This window comes from Rhea pennata, chromosome 7 (assembly GCF_028389875.1).
Source record: "Rhea pennata isolate bPtePen1 chromosome 7, bPtePen1.pri, whole genome shotgun sequence".
NCBI classification, from domain to species: Eukaryota; Metazoa; Chordata; class Aves; order Rheiformes; family Rheidae; genus Rhea; species Rhea pennata.
The window spans coordinates 15,722,540-15,736,024 of NC_084669.1; positions in this window are offsets into that span (position 1 = coordinate 15,722,540).

The window sequence follows — 13,485 nt, forward strand, 5'->3', positions numbered from 1 at the left end:
AGTGCAAGATCCTCATCCGCAGCTGCTTCCCAGCGCCAGGATGGGGTACAGAGGTCCTGAGCCCTTTGCTGTGGCGGGAGCATGGGTGGGGGGAGTCACCCGCTCTCTGAAAAGTGTGGGGAACCTGCCGCGCCCGGGCTGGGCCCTGTGGGGGGGCAGGGGCTGGGTGCTCCTTGCAGCACCAAACCCCTGCGTGAGCCGGGCTGGGGGGTCCGCTGGGTGCAGGCTGTGACGTGGCAGGGGCGTTCAGCCCTGCTGGTGCTGGCGAGCCCACGTGTGTCACGTTCAAGCCTCTGAGGCGCTTTGCGGGGTGCGTGGGATTGACCAGCGGTTTCACGGAGCCAAGGCTGATGCGCTGGCCGGAGCCCAGGCAGGACTTGGCTGTAGATGCCCTCTTGGGGTGATGCCCCTGCTCCAGTCTGCATGCCAAATGATTTGAGCTGTTTCATAGCTCAGCCCCGGGAAGGCCCCCACGGTGCCCCATGCTTGGCAGTGAGGCTGCCGGTGGGGTGAGGCCCTGGGGCGAGCTCCCACCCTGCCCTGCCCTGCCTGGCGCTGGACTTTGCCCCAGGGAGGGTCTGAGGAGGTGGCAGCACGAAGGTCTGAGCAGGCTGCTGGGGGAAGGCGGGCGAGGGGCTGTTAATCAGTAGTGCAGCCCTTCTCCTGCCCGTGCTGGGTTGGGGAAAGAGCTCCAGCTCAGCTGGAGGCTGCCTGCTGGCCCTCCTGCTGCTCGAGGGGGTGGGCAGGGAAGGCTGCAGCAGGGGTGAGGGCCAGGACACCCCTCTGCCTCTGTGTGCAGTGTGACTGGGGCAGGGACACGGACGAGGATGTGAACATCCCTTCCCGGAGCTGTGGGAAGCCCCTTGCTCCTGGCACATTTGCAGCCCCTACCTTGGGCTGAAGGCATCTGGGGACGAATGCCATGCTGACAAGTATGCAGATGCAAGCAGGAGCACTGCTGTTCAAGCAGCTGTGAAAACACCTGTAAGCCGGTTCAGGACTGAAGAAGAGTTCATGTCCCCACAAGCTAGACTGATTTTTCTGGCTGCATTAGCCTATCTGAAAGTTTCTTTGCAGCCTTTCCTTTAGCTGCCACTGGCTGCGGAGGCAGGTAGGAGCTGGGACTGCCTAGGGGAAGCCAGAGGTGAGTGTGACTGGTGCATCCCATCCTGGGGGATGTCCCCTCCAGACAGGGCCCCCGGGGATGTGTTGCCTTACAGACCTGAGAGGCGTCCTTGGCTGCCCTGCAAGCACAGCATCACCCGTGCACAAGTTTTACTGGCTCCAGTGTGCCCACAGCTGCATCCCTGTGCTCCTCAGCCCAGGCTGCACGCAATCCCCTTTCCTTGCTCCCGTGGGCGAGGAAAGGCCAAGAGTGTGAAAGCATTTGTGTTGCCAAAGGAATTAACACCCTGCTGTTGTGCCCTATAAATCTTTCAAGTGTTAGAGGCTTGTTTTATCTGCCTGTGTTACAGTTTAATGGTTTCCGTTAGCAATAACCTGGCCCTGTGTTCTGGGGTTGTTGATTTAAAGTCTGCTCAGAGGGTGTGAGAGTTGCAGAAAGATGTTTTCCTGTTGCCCAGCTGGTGGCAAAGGCTCTGCTGCAAAGAGGCAGCAGAAGCCAGGAAGCCATGTACAGCCAGCTCCACAAAGGTGTGGATGCTGGCGGGAATGTCTGGGGAGGGCTGAGAGCCAGCAGCCCCCGTGCAGGCTGGACCATCCTGCAGACAACCCAGTTTGGCAGTTTGGACTGGGACCTTCCAAGGTAGGGCTGGGCCTTGGCTTTCTTCAACATGCACCTACAGGTGAGTCCTGCTGGCAGCCACGTTGCTGGCCCGTGATACCTCTCTCTGCTCTCGGGTGCTCTTTGGAGGAAGTCAGAGTGCAAATCCTCTGGAACTGGGGGAGCCTGTGTGCCAGCAGCCTGCACCCCAGGTTCAGGTGCCTTCAGGTGCTAAGCAGAGCCGTCATCCTGGATGAGCCCAGCGTCTGGGGGATGTTCGCTGCCAGAGCCGTGCTACAGGCACAGGCAGAGCTAGGGCTTTGCAGGGACCCCAGCTTCTGGGAGGCATCTCTTGGAAGCAAACCTACTTCTGCCAAGTATGCAAGCCTGGGGTAGGTAGGGCGGCCTACTCTCCTCCTACATCACAGCATTCTTCAGCATCCTTTTCTGCCTGCGTGAGCAGCTCTACCCTGGGCCACAGCAGCCCTGCCTGGCCTCGGACTACACAGAGGTTCCTTTCTGAGAGGTCACTAAGCAGAGCTGGGGTTTCTGCTCCATTTTTCTTTTTGAAGAGCTCTCGTCCTTTCCCTTCCCATTCTTGTTGCACACTTGATTCTTCTGTGGTTGCCCCTAGCCCTGCCTGCACCCAGCCCTGCTGCTCCTGCCCCTCTGCAGGGGGGTAGCATATCCTGACCGTCCTCTGCTTGGGGACACTTGGCAATGCACAGGGGAACTGCAGGAATGGGGTGACCTGCTGGTGTTTGGAGTTCTCATGGATCATGGGTGCTTCACCTGAGTTGCCATTGCATAGACACAGGGATGTTTCTCTGTGCACAGGCTGGTTTGGACCCTACGTGCAAAATGCAATCTGCAGAGGGCCAGGAGGAGGGTCTTGACTGTAACAGCCTCCATCCAGGACCAGAGGCTGCACAGCCCTTGCTCCCATGGCTTTGAGGAGATGAATGTTTCCCCAGCATCAGCAGAGTGCGTTATCTTTTGGAAAGATTATTCTGAGACCTTGGGTCTGGATGCTGCTCAGTGCTGGCCACCCACATCAGCACAAGGTGGGCTCCCTGCACAGCTCCAGCCTGCTTGCAGCGAGGGGCCATGGGAGTGGGGTGGTGGGAAGGGCTGTTGCACCCTGCCCCTCTTTCCTCCCTGGAAACTAGAGCTGTCCCTAAAAGCTGGGGAAAGATGCTCACCCCCTAATGTGTGCCCAGAACCTGCACGTTCAGGGCTCCCTCACCTCACTGCTCCAGCATCTCTTCTGCTCCTTTTATGCACCCTGTGTCCAAAATCCCTGCTCAGAGGCCAGCCCCAGGTTTTATGTGCTTTGAACATGTGCTTGCACATCTGGGAGCCTGAGTTCATTCCTGTGCTCCCTTTTACAGCTGGCTTTGCAGGGAGTGTGCGTGCCCATGTTCATGCCGGGGATAGTCCTCCAAGGTCTCCACGTGGCTGAGTGGCCTACAGCTGTGGATAAAGATGCGATGAATGTTTTGTACCTACTCCCTTCACCCCGCAATCCAGGAGCCCTAAATGCTTCTTGGCTCCTCTTAGCAGATATATAGTGAAAAAAAAAACAAAACTGCAGCTGTAACATGTCACAGGGAGTAAGCAGGGGAGATTAAGTGACCATCAGAGCTCTGCAGCCCTACGAGTACAGAGAATGTGTTAAATAAAATGATATATGATCTAGAAAACAGACCTGAACTTGGGGAAGTGCACTTCCTTCCCCCCCCCCCCCCAAAAAAAAGAAAAAAAAAAGGCAACTGAGATTTTTCTGCCAATCTAGGAAAATTCCCTCCTGACCCTAATCTGGCAATAGCGTTAAGCCTGATGTGTGAGCAGGCCTCTGGGAGCACAAGTGCATGCATCCCCGAGCTTGTCTGTAGTGCTTCGGATGAAGGAACGCTTTGCTAACTTCACCAGCCAAATTAAGGGGGAAATTGTCATTTCTTTTTTTTTTTTTTTTTTTTTTTTTTTTTTTGCAGTGACCTTCAGAAACCTCAAAGGCTGGGATTGAAGCAGTGCCTCCTCCAAACTGCCTTAGTGCTACTGACTTTCTGGCCAGCCAAGGGCTTGTATCCAGACCGCACTGCCCATCTCCAGGGGCTTTTCCATTTATGTTTATGGAGGGAGTTTTATCAAACCCTCTTTTAAAATGGCCTGAGCTTTTCTCCTCTACTGCCCTGTTTGGAAGGCTGGTCTAGCGCTTTAGTCCTGGAAGGGACTAAATTCCCCATCTAAACTTATTTGTGACCTTGTGCCATTATCCATGATTTAAAGCTTTTCCTTAGTAATTTCTTACTCTAATGTTTTCTTAGTTTCAGATGTTATTCTGAGGTCTCCACTTGCCCCCTCTCAGCCTCTGAGCAGGACAAACCATCCAAACTCTTTTGATAGGTCTCCATCAGCTAGCACTTGTTCCTCCCATTATCCCCAGGGTGTGTGTCTCTGCAGCGGAAAGTTGTCCTTCCTGGCTGCAGTGCTACAACGGTCTTCTGGAATGCCTTGCGCAATGGCAATAACGGTTCTGTCACTGCTAAAAATAACTTGTCTGAGGCATCCTAGAATCGTGCCTTTTTTTTTTTTCCTCCACAGAAGCATCACTCTGCTGTTTCACGTTCATCCTTCAGTGCAGCCAGGTCTTTTTATTCATTCAATGCATCTATTTCATTTCATTTTATTTCAGTTGTCAGCAAATGTCCTTATTTTTGGTCCCCAAGTGTCTGAGTATGCCCTTTCTCTCATTAAATTCTCCATTTCTGTCCCCTGCTTAACAGGGTCCTTCCTTCTTTTTTCTAGAAGGAACTAATACTGCCCTGTACCCTCCCAACCTGCTGCTGCCTCCACATCTTGGGAACTCACGCTTGGCTCTTCTGAAATCACTGATGGGTTTACTCATCTGCAGTCATTCCCAAAATAGGTGGTTAGCAACCTTCCTGCAACCTGGTTGCTCTCATTTTTAATACAGCTTGTTGTAGACTCTCCTTCTAATGATCTCCTTGCTGACCTTGGGATTCATCTTCACCTTTGGCAGCACTTTCTTCAGGGATGTAGTTTATCATCCTTAACTCTGAATCTAGTTCCTTAGACTAAAAAAAACCACTTTCCTCATGTAAATAGAGATTAGCTGTTTAGGTAAGGTTGTACTAGACTTCTCTGACGCTACGGTCTTTCTCACTTTCCTGCTGGCTTCAAGCCCTTTTCCTGGAAATCATTTGTATAGCGTCAAAGTAAAATGGCTTGTTGTTGGCCTGATCGTTTTGGTACACTTCCTCTTTGTGTAGAAAAAAAAAATAGCGCCTTTGCCGCTCTGTGGTGATAGCGTACTTCCTTTCTGAAATTACAGATCTATGAAGAGTCCAAGCTACTGGACTTGCGGTTTCACCTGCCAGCTCTACCCCAACTCCCTCAACCCCAGTCAAAGTTTTGCTTCCACCTTAGATGCATTTCTATTGCCCTTTTCATTTCATTAAATATCCCCTTGCTCCTTGTGTTCTCATAACCACATTTGCTGAATGAAGTTTTGTCCACGCTTGGCTTGTTTCTCTTCTTTCCCCACCGCTTACTTTGCAGATGCTGCGTAACTCCTGTTGGGTGTCTGCTCCTCCATGCAGACCTGCTGCCTGACAGAGCAACTGCACTGCTTCCTAAAACCATGTTTGAAATACTATGTTTTGCTTGCTCACCAATGATTTGGTAAGGAAATCAATCTTCTGTCTTGCCCAGGGATACTAGAGCCCTGCTGTTTTGGTGCTGTTTATTGCCTGGCATTTCCTGGGAAATTAAGGTCTCCTATAAATGCATGTTTTTCACTTTTTTTTTCCTTGCATCCCTGGAGGCACTACTGTTCATGCTCAAGGCTGCAGGTGGTGTGCCTATAGCCAGCCCTAAAACTATCTGTGCAGGGTCCTTTTTACCACCCTCTCGCACCTACATGGGACGTACCTATCCACGTCACCCCCTTTCATGTCCTTGCGCAGGTTCACTTGCTGTGCTTCCCAGCTTCCCGCTCGCCTCTGACCAGGTGCTCCAAACCCTCCTCCGCGCATGCTGATCTCCACCACTTTGTCCCAGGCAGCACACTCTGCTGCTGCCGAGCATCCTTCTACGCACTGGGATTCACCGTCCTCTTGGTCACGTGCCAGCAACTGATGTGACCCCAGCAAATAGCATGATTTGGGGAGAAGCATACAAAAGCGGTGGCTGCAGATTGCCACAAAATCTTAGAAGAACTTGTCCCGAGAACGAATGAGGGAGGTAAAGGACACAGTGTTTGCAGTTTCACCTGAGAGCCTTGGGAGATAAGGACTGCTAGGACAAACAAACTTAATGCCTCCTGATATAATTCAAGGAAGACCCGTAATCCATGTGAAAACAGTAAGCAAGGAAAGTGCAGTGGGGCTCGACAGCTTAGTTTGTGGGTGAATTACAAGGTTGTGAAATGGTGTCCTATCAATGTTGCACACAAATTTATTTCCCAGGTGAACTAGTGAGTATTGGTAACTGCATCTTTAAATAGCTTATTTTGGAGACAGGAAGTATGTGGAGAAGCAGCAGAAAATATGCTTGCTCTGTTACCTAGAGACAGTTGGAGCTTGTCCCTAAATAAAGAAGCTCTCCTTCAGGTACCTGGGGTGAAGGGTTTCCCGAATACCTTTTGTGTGCTAGAACAGTGCTACTCTGGCTTTAAAAAAAAAAGGAAATTTAACAGCTCAAGCCTTGAGAGCTGGTATGCTTGACAGTGTGACTCAAATAGTCTGATAAAACCATCAGCAAGATGTCGATCGCCCATCAAAGGTCTAGTGAAATGCATGCAGGATACTCACCGTGTTGTGCAATGAGGGTGAGTGGACCTGGCAACATCTGTCCAAAGCATCTCGGGATGTGCGGCATGAACATGCAGCTCCAAGGCCTGGCAGTACACTTAGCCTATATGCAAAATACACACAAAAAGCACACCAAATGTGGAATGAAAGTCCTAACCACAAGTGAAGTGCATGGCATAATGCATGAGGAACCAGTAAAAACTATATTTAGGGAATATTTGAGGGTTTGAAGCCAGGCTACTGGACAACTGGAACCCACTCTGGTCCGTTTTCAGGGCCGTAACACTGGGGTTGCTACCTGCTATGTCACCTGGATGAAGAGACATGCAGAACATACCTGATTGGTATTGGCACCTGTAGCTGCCGTTAGAGGAGACTCAGTAAGTCGGAGTCTCAGCCGCTAGTGGAGGTGGAAGTGGAGAAGACAATGCTATTAATGGCAGCAGGTGAAGGGAGTAGGTCGGAGCAGGCCAGCGTCTCCTGAGTGCCGATGCAACCAAGGAAAGGGAAGCCAGCCTCCAACACGGCTTCAGAGTATCACTTAATTACTCCTTCAGAATCATCTGGTAATAAAATGCAAGTTTAAAGAAAATGTGTCATAGTGGTGGCATTCAGCAGTTTGAACCCATCAGTCACAGCCTGATTATTTTATCAGCATTTTCTTCAGCCTGCTGGAAGGCAGATAATGGGGGCAGGCAATTATAAAGCTGAACCTAAACTTCATTAGAAATTATGTATATACCCATTCCTATTAAACTGCAGCTCTTTGTGAGGGATTGAGACACATCATGCCTAGCAAAATAAGATCAGATGTGCACAGTGGTGTTCAGCTACAGTATCCTCTGGTAAAGGTCATTTTTCTTGACTCTTCTTCCCTTAAAGCTCACTATTTGGCCCCTGATTCCCTGTAGGCCTCCTGCTACTGTGTTAGCAGTTTTTTACTGGTAATCTTTAAGTTTTTAGCAAGCTGCCATTAAAAAATTATTTTGCCTGGCCCAAATTCCAAATTTGTCCTTTGTCCTTTCTTTCTTTCTTTTTTTTTTTTTTTTACATGTTGGAATTTAGGGGGTTCTAATTTTCCTCTTTGGACATAACTTGCACTTTTTGCAGGATGTCTTTTTATTTCTAAATGCCTTCTTTACTCAGCTGCTTAACAGTTTCAGATTTGGAGAGGGGCTTTTTTAGCCTATTTTGACTGATGGTATAATTTAAGCTTTAAATAAAAGGTCTTTGAACCGTCTTGATGACAGTTGCAAGCATTTTGTCCTTTTGTCAGCCACTTTTAAATTTTTCTTAATTATTCTCCTGAATTTTACCCTTTTTCCCTTTTCAAGAGGAATATGCTCATCTTCCCTTTTGAGCTCACGTTACACCACAGCATATTTTTGTGTTGCTTCTTCCTCTCCCGCACTCGTACGGAATTTGAGCACACTGTGTTCATTGTGATAGAGTGACTGCTCGCTATTACATTTCAAACTCCCTCCTATGCTCTATTCATGACGAAATCAAGAGTTCATTCTCCACTTGGCTTCTCTGAGTGGTCATTCTCAGAACTATTCATTTATCATGGCTAAAAATATAGTCTTTGCATCATTCTTTGACACGGCATTTACCCAGACTGTACGGAGGTAATTAATATCTCCCATTATTATTATTATGTTTTCTCCCCTGACAACCTCTCTAAGTCCTCTTACTGTTTTTCATTCCACTGTCCTAATCAGTATATACTCAGTGTTACTCAGACATATTTCAATGCATAGAGATTCTCCGGTAGTTTAAACAAAATCCTAGAACTCCTCCTTTTTTCTGGAGCCTGGACAAATACTGTGCTAGTAGCTTGAATCATTTTTCTGTGGCTTCCCATCTTGAGCTGCTGCTCTGGCAATCTTCTCACTGAAATGAGACAAGATCTTACACTGGCTTGGGTTTTTCTGTTGTTGTTGTTGCTGCTTTTTTAAAAATAAAATGAACATGTTCAGTGTCTACTCTGGGCTTTGCTCCATGAAAATGTCTTCATCCACCAGCTCCCTTTTTCTTTAGTATGCTGAATGTACATTTGTAACTGAAAAAAAAAAAATGTCAGCTTAGAAAAGCGGAAAGATATTTTCCAGTTGCTACACACACACACCCCCGCCCATCTTTGGCAACAGCAAGGAGCATTTTATGGTCGTTATCAGTTAAGATCAGCCTTCTGCACATAAAGACGTCCAACTTTTTGTACCCATATTACATTTCTTGTCAAGTTGATGGCTTTGGTAACAGACTTTACTAGCCTCTGATTTCTCAGATTTCCTGGATCTCTCTTCAGAAACTGGCACTGCGTTTGCCATCTTTCATTTCTTGGTTACCAAGGCCAGATTAAGCAGTAAATTGCACACCACAACAAACAATTCAGTCATTTCAAACATGAATTGCTTTGAAGTTCTTGGGCAAGTGCCGTCATGATCCGTCATTTGTCCTGGTGCCTCCAGCACATCCCTCAGCTCCTTCGCAGGGGCTGTGGGCACAAAGAAAATGGCTAACATCAAGGGTAGTTTTAAATGCAGCTGTGAGAAGAAGGTGCCGGTGTCTGAGCACTGCCTTTTGCTGTTGGAGTATTTCGTGTTTGGTGCCTCTTTCATGCACAATTTTAACTTCTTGAACTCTTAGCTTGCTGCACTTTGGGCATCATTTTCAGGCTGCTGGTGTAGAAAACTAATTAGGTGCAACTGTCCCTGTTCCCTTTCCCTCTCTCCTTGGTCACACCCAGCCTTTCTCTGAGCTCCTGTAGGCTTGGCTGAGTTACCTTTTTCTCACCTCCAATTTCTGACCCAGAGAATTCCCAGTTTTGGCTCCAGCTCCCTGATGCCCGTGAGACTGTGCTGTCTACTGATCACCCTGTTAGGAGCTTTGGAGCTCCACTGAGATTTCTACCATTGCAGATTTGATTGAATCGGGGCAAAGTTGATTAAGTACCTGCAAATTTCCTGACCATCAGCAGTGGCTCAGAGGAAAGGCAGCAGAAGCGGTATCCCACTGACGCTCTCCTCTCGAGTCGGGGCAAGCAGAAGGGGGCTCAGCCGTTGTGCACAACAAGCTCTGTACTGCCTCCTGCTCAAGAAAATGTCACGCAGAGGGAGATGCAGTTGTATGTGCGAGGGACAGTGATGTTGGAGCCAGGCACACAAAACTCTACTGAGTCTGTTTCCGTTGAATTGTCTTGTGTGCTGGATGCAACGCCAGCAACAGCCTAAGGGAAAGGCATCCTGTGATCCCTGGTCTGTTTTTCTAGGAACACTAGCAGAACTCCACGGACACATCCAGAGCAGGAAAATATTCAGTGTTGTATTCCTCAGCAGCTCTCATCTTGATGTTTTTGTACACATTTATTTGGCTTTTGAGGGTCTGTGTGTGTAAATGAAAGTCTTTACTATTTTCTTCCTACAATACCTTCATTCTTGATTTTTTTTGTTGTTTTATTTTGAAACATGTTTGAGACCCTTGAAGACATAGCACTATTTATGTTTAGCCTCTGCTTAAAGACAAAAGAACTATCTCAAGAAGTGTTTGCTGCAGATAGTTGGGCTCTTACATCTGCACTCTGGTAAAGGTTTCCTTAACCCTTAGAAGCAGCTATAAATTGACCTAGTGTTCACCCTGCTGTATGTTCCCTTCCTGTTATTATAAAGAGATTTTCTAGTCTATTTATCCAAGCCTCCAAATCTCCTATTCTTTAATGGAGATAAACACTTGGCTGGAAACCCCAGCTTATTTCTGTCCACCTTACAAATTTGTTGCTTTCTGTTCACATTAATATTACAATTACTGACAATACACTGTCTTGTGCACTAAAGTCTATCCTAAATTTAACAGATATGCCCTTTGCTTTCAGGTTGATGTCTACATATCGCTAGTAGAGCTGCTATTGCTCTTCACAATAAAACTCTCTGGGGTAGGGACTTCACTGCTGCTCTCTTTATCTATCCTGTGTGCACTCCATGTTGGTTAGCAGATTACTACATGATGGTGCAATTCACGTTTTTTTTTCCCTTCCCATTACCTGTGGATCACTATGTGCTGTTCTCACTCAACTGCCTTTCTTCTGCCACTTTCATCTCTGGTAGGATGCTGGATGTTCAGTCATATCTAGAGTGTCAAAACCCTGCCCCTAGGCTTTTTTGGATTGTCTGAATTTTGGAAGAGACTTTCGATGCCTGTTGACCACTGAATACCTTTATAAAGCTTACTTTTCGATCTTTTCCCATAGTGTTGGATAGACTTTCCAAACTACAATGTTCTTTCTTTGGCCTGTGATCAATCACAGACACCTTTATAATTCTATTTTCGTTTTTTTAATTCCAGACATAAATATCTATCTTGTCGTGTTTTATTTTTGCACGGGATGCAATACACACATTTCTGTGAGCTCCTCCCCGGAATGGACATAGGACAAACACTCAGTCTTGGTTTACCTTATTTTACCTTTGTAATTCAAAGTTTCCTGCAGGGAACAACCCTGTCCTGGTGAGAAGAGTGGGAAGATAATCTGTCTCTTTCATTACTATAAATCATTTAACAAAGGCAATATATTGGAATTAAGCCAAGTTCCTCACAATAAAGCATGTTTCTCCTTAACCTTCTGCGAGGTCTCGTTTGTAGCCTCACCTGACATGGCATAGTCAGCATGCAGTTCTGTGTGGCTGGAGGTCCCCAGAGGACTGGGTTGTTGCTTGCATTCAGAGGCTTGTAGTGTGGGTTTAGAAGCAGAATTACAGAGAAGCAGAGTGATACGGTAAATAATACATTCTGATGATGATTGACATAGGGTTAAAAAATTGAGTTTGTGCCTTTCTCCTCCCCTCTCTTTGCTCCAACATGTGATGCCTTCCTGGGACAGCAGTACCCCATATTTCCCCTGGGTAGATTTCTCCCTCACCTTCCACTGCTTCCCAGACTGACTCCCCACAGTGTGAGCTCTGTCTAACCTGGGTCACCAGCACACAAGTGAGGAGTCCCAATTGCCTGCACCATCGCCAGCAATAAAGGCTTGGCTCCCGCTGAGGGAACCCATTGCCAGCTTGAGGGTTTGCATGTGTAGGTTTGCAGTAGTAGCAGTCAGTAGCAGACCTAGGCAGGAGTGTTTTGCTGGTATATCTGTTACGGCAAGAAGACAGCCCAGGACTGCCCATGCAAATCTAATTTCACCGCAGCTAGCCCGCTTCACTGAGACATGTGTGGCACCAGTAAAGATGGTGTCACTTTGGGAATGGAGCTTCTAGGAGCACCAGCCACATGAGATCCAGACCACCGCAAATCAGCAATTTATAGTGCACTCTCTTCTCCCCTTTCTGTGTATTTGGACTGTAGGATCAGACAGGCAAGCAGTTTACAGGGGAAGTTAAACCCTGTTTCCACTGAATCCCATAATGATACTGCTATTCAATGGGGCCATTTTTTTTTTCCTCCTGCTATTTCCCTACCTCTGGCATCTCTGTGGCTGTAGCGATACTAGGTGTGGTGCAAGACTCTGTGAGAAGACAGGTTTCTGCTCTAATGTCTTTCTGGGCACTTTCTGTTCCTGTGGCAAAACAGATGTTGGAGAAACTTGCTATAGAATCTGCCTTGAAAATCTTACCTCTGAGATGCCAGGCCCCACTTGGTGTTAAGTGAAATTGTCTGCAGCTCATTAACATCAAAGCATTTTCCCCACTGGTCTGGGCAGCTCAGTAGTAACCAGCAGATGAACCAGAGAACAGCTACACTCTCTGCTAAGCTTTGCCTGCAAACAATTAACATCAAAGGGGGAGCCACCATGAAACGGGGAAAACAGTGCTCCTACTGCAGCAAGGCTCATATCTGGTGGGGAGAGGGGGAGGCCAAAGCTCCTGCCTTGCTAGAGACTTTGTGCTGAGCCATTTGGAGAAGTGAGCAGAGGAATGACTGCGTTGGCCAGAGAAATTGTGGCTTTGGCTGCATGGTGTAGTCTCTGGTGTATCAGACCCAATCCAGGCTAATTCTGGGACCTGGGAATGTTGCTCCGGTACATTTGTGAATGTGTGCTCACTTTGTTGTCACTCTTGCTGGGTCATCTGAGGCCAGTTCCACTGTCCTTTGCACCCTCCTTGTCCATCTTTCTGAACACAAAAGCTCTGGCTAGTGATTCCAGACATTGCTCCCCCTTTTCCAGGTTGGCTTTTGCCCTCTGTTTGCCCTTCTCTACAGGAGGCCTTTGGGATTAGAACTTTTTTTTTGATTGAAGAACTCATTCCCTTCCTCTAGCTCTCAAGCACTTTTTTTGCCTTATGTACTAGCTCCTCTGGTTCATGCTGTTCTCATCTTTGTCCTCTCTGCTTTGGCAGATGCTAAGGAATCCAAAAAGTGGTACCCACCACACTAACAGTTTGTGATTATCCCCTGGGGGCAGCAGGGTTTGGAAAATGAATTAAATCTCTGACATGCTGTGTATTTGAACCAGAGCGCATACACGTCCCAGTCACAGATCAGAAGCTTTTTGGCAGATGTTGCACCAGCACAGAATAGGAAGTGGGGCTATCTCAGAGTTTACTATCTAAACACTATAAGAACAGCCAGAGACACACAAAGGATTGTAAGGAAGGGAACAACAGAAGTGGGACTCTCTGTTAATAAGATCTGGGGGTCCAGGTTGGAAATAATATAATCACAGTGAGATGTGATCAGCCAGTGCATGTTTCCTTCCTGCCAGTTCTGCCCTGGGAGTGCTAACCTCCACCCACAGGCTGGGGCAGAAGCTGTAGGGCACATCCAAAACAGTTAAAGCCACCATGGCTCACGAGTCAGGGCTGTAGGATGAAACTTTCAGGCACTCTCAGGCAAAGTGATTTCTCTAGAGGGCAGGAGCACTTTGTGGAAAAATATAGGTAATTCTATTCACGCTTGTTTAAGAAAAATATGTTCAACCCTGATCAG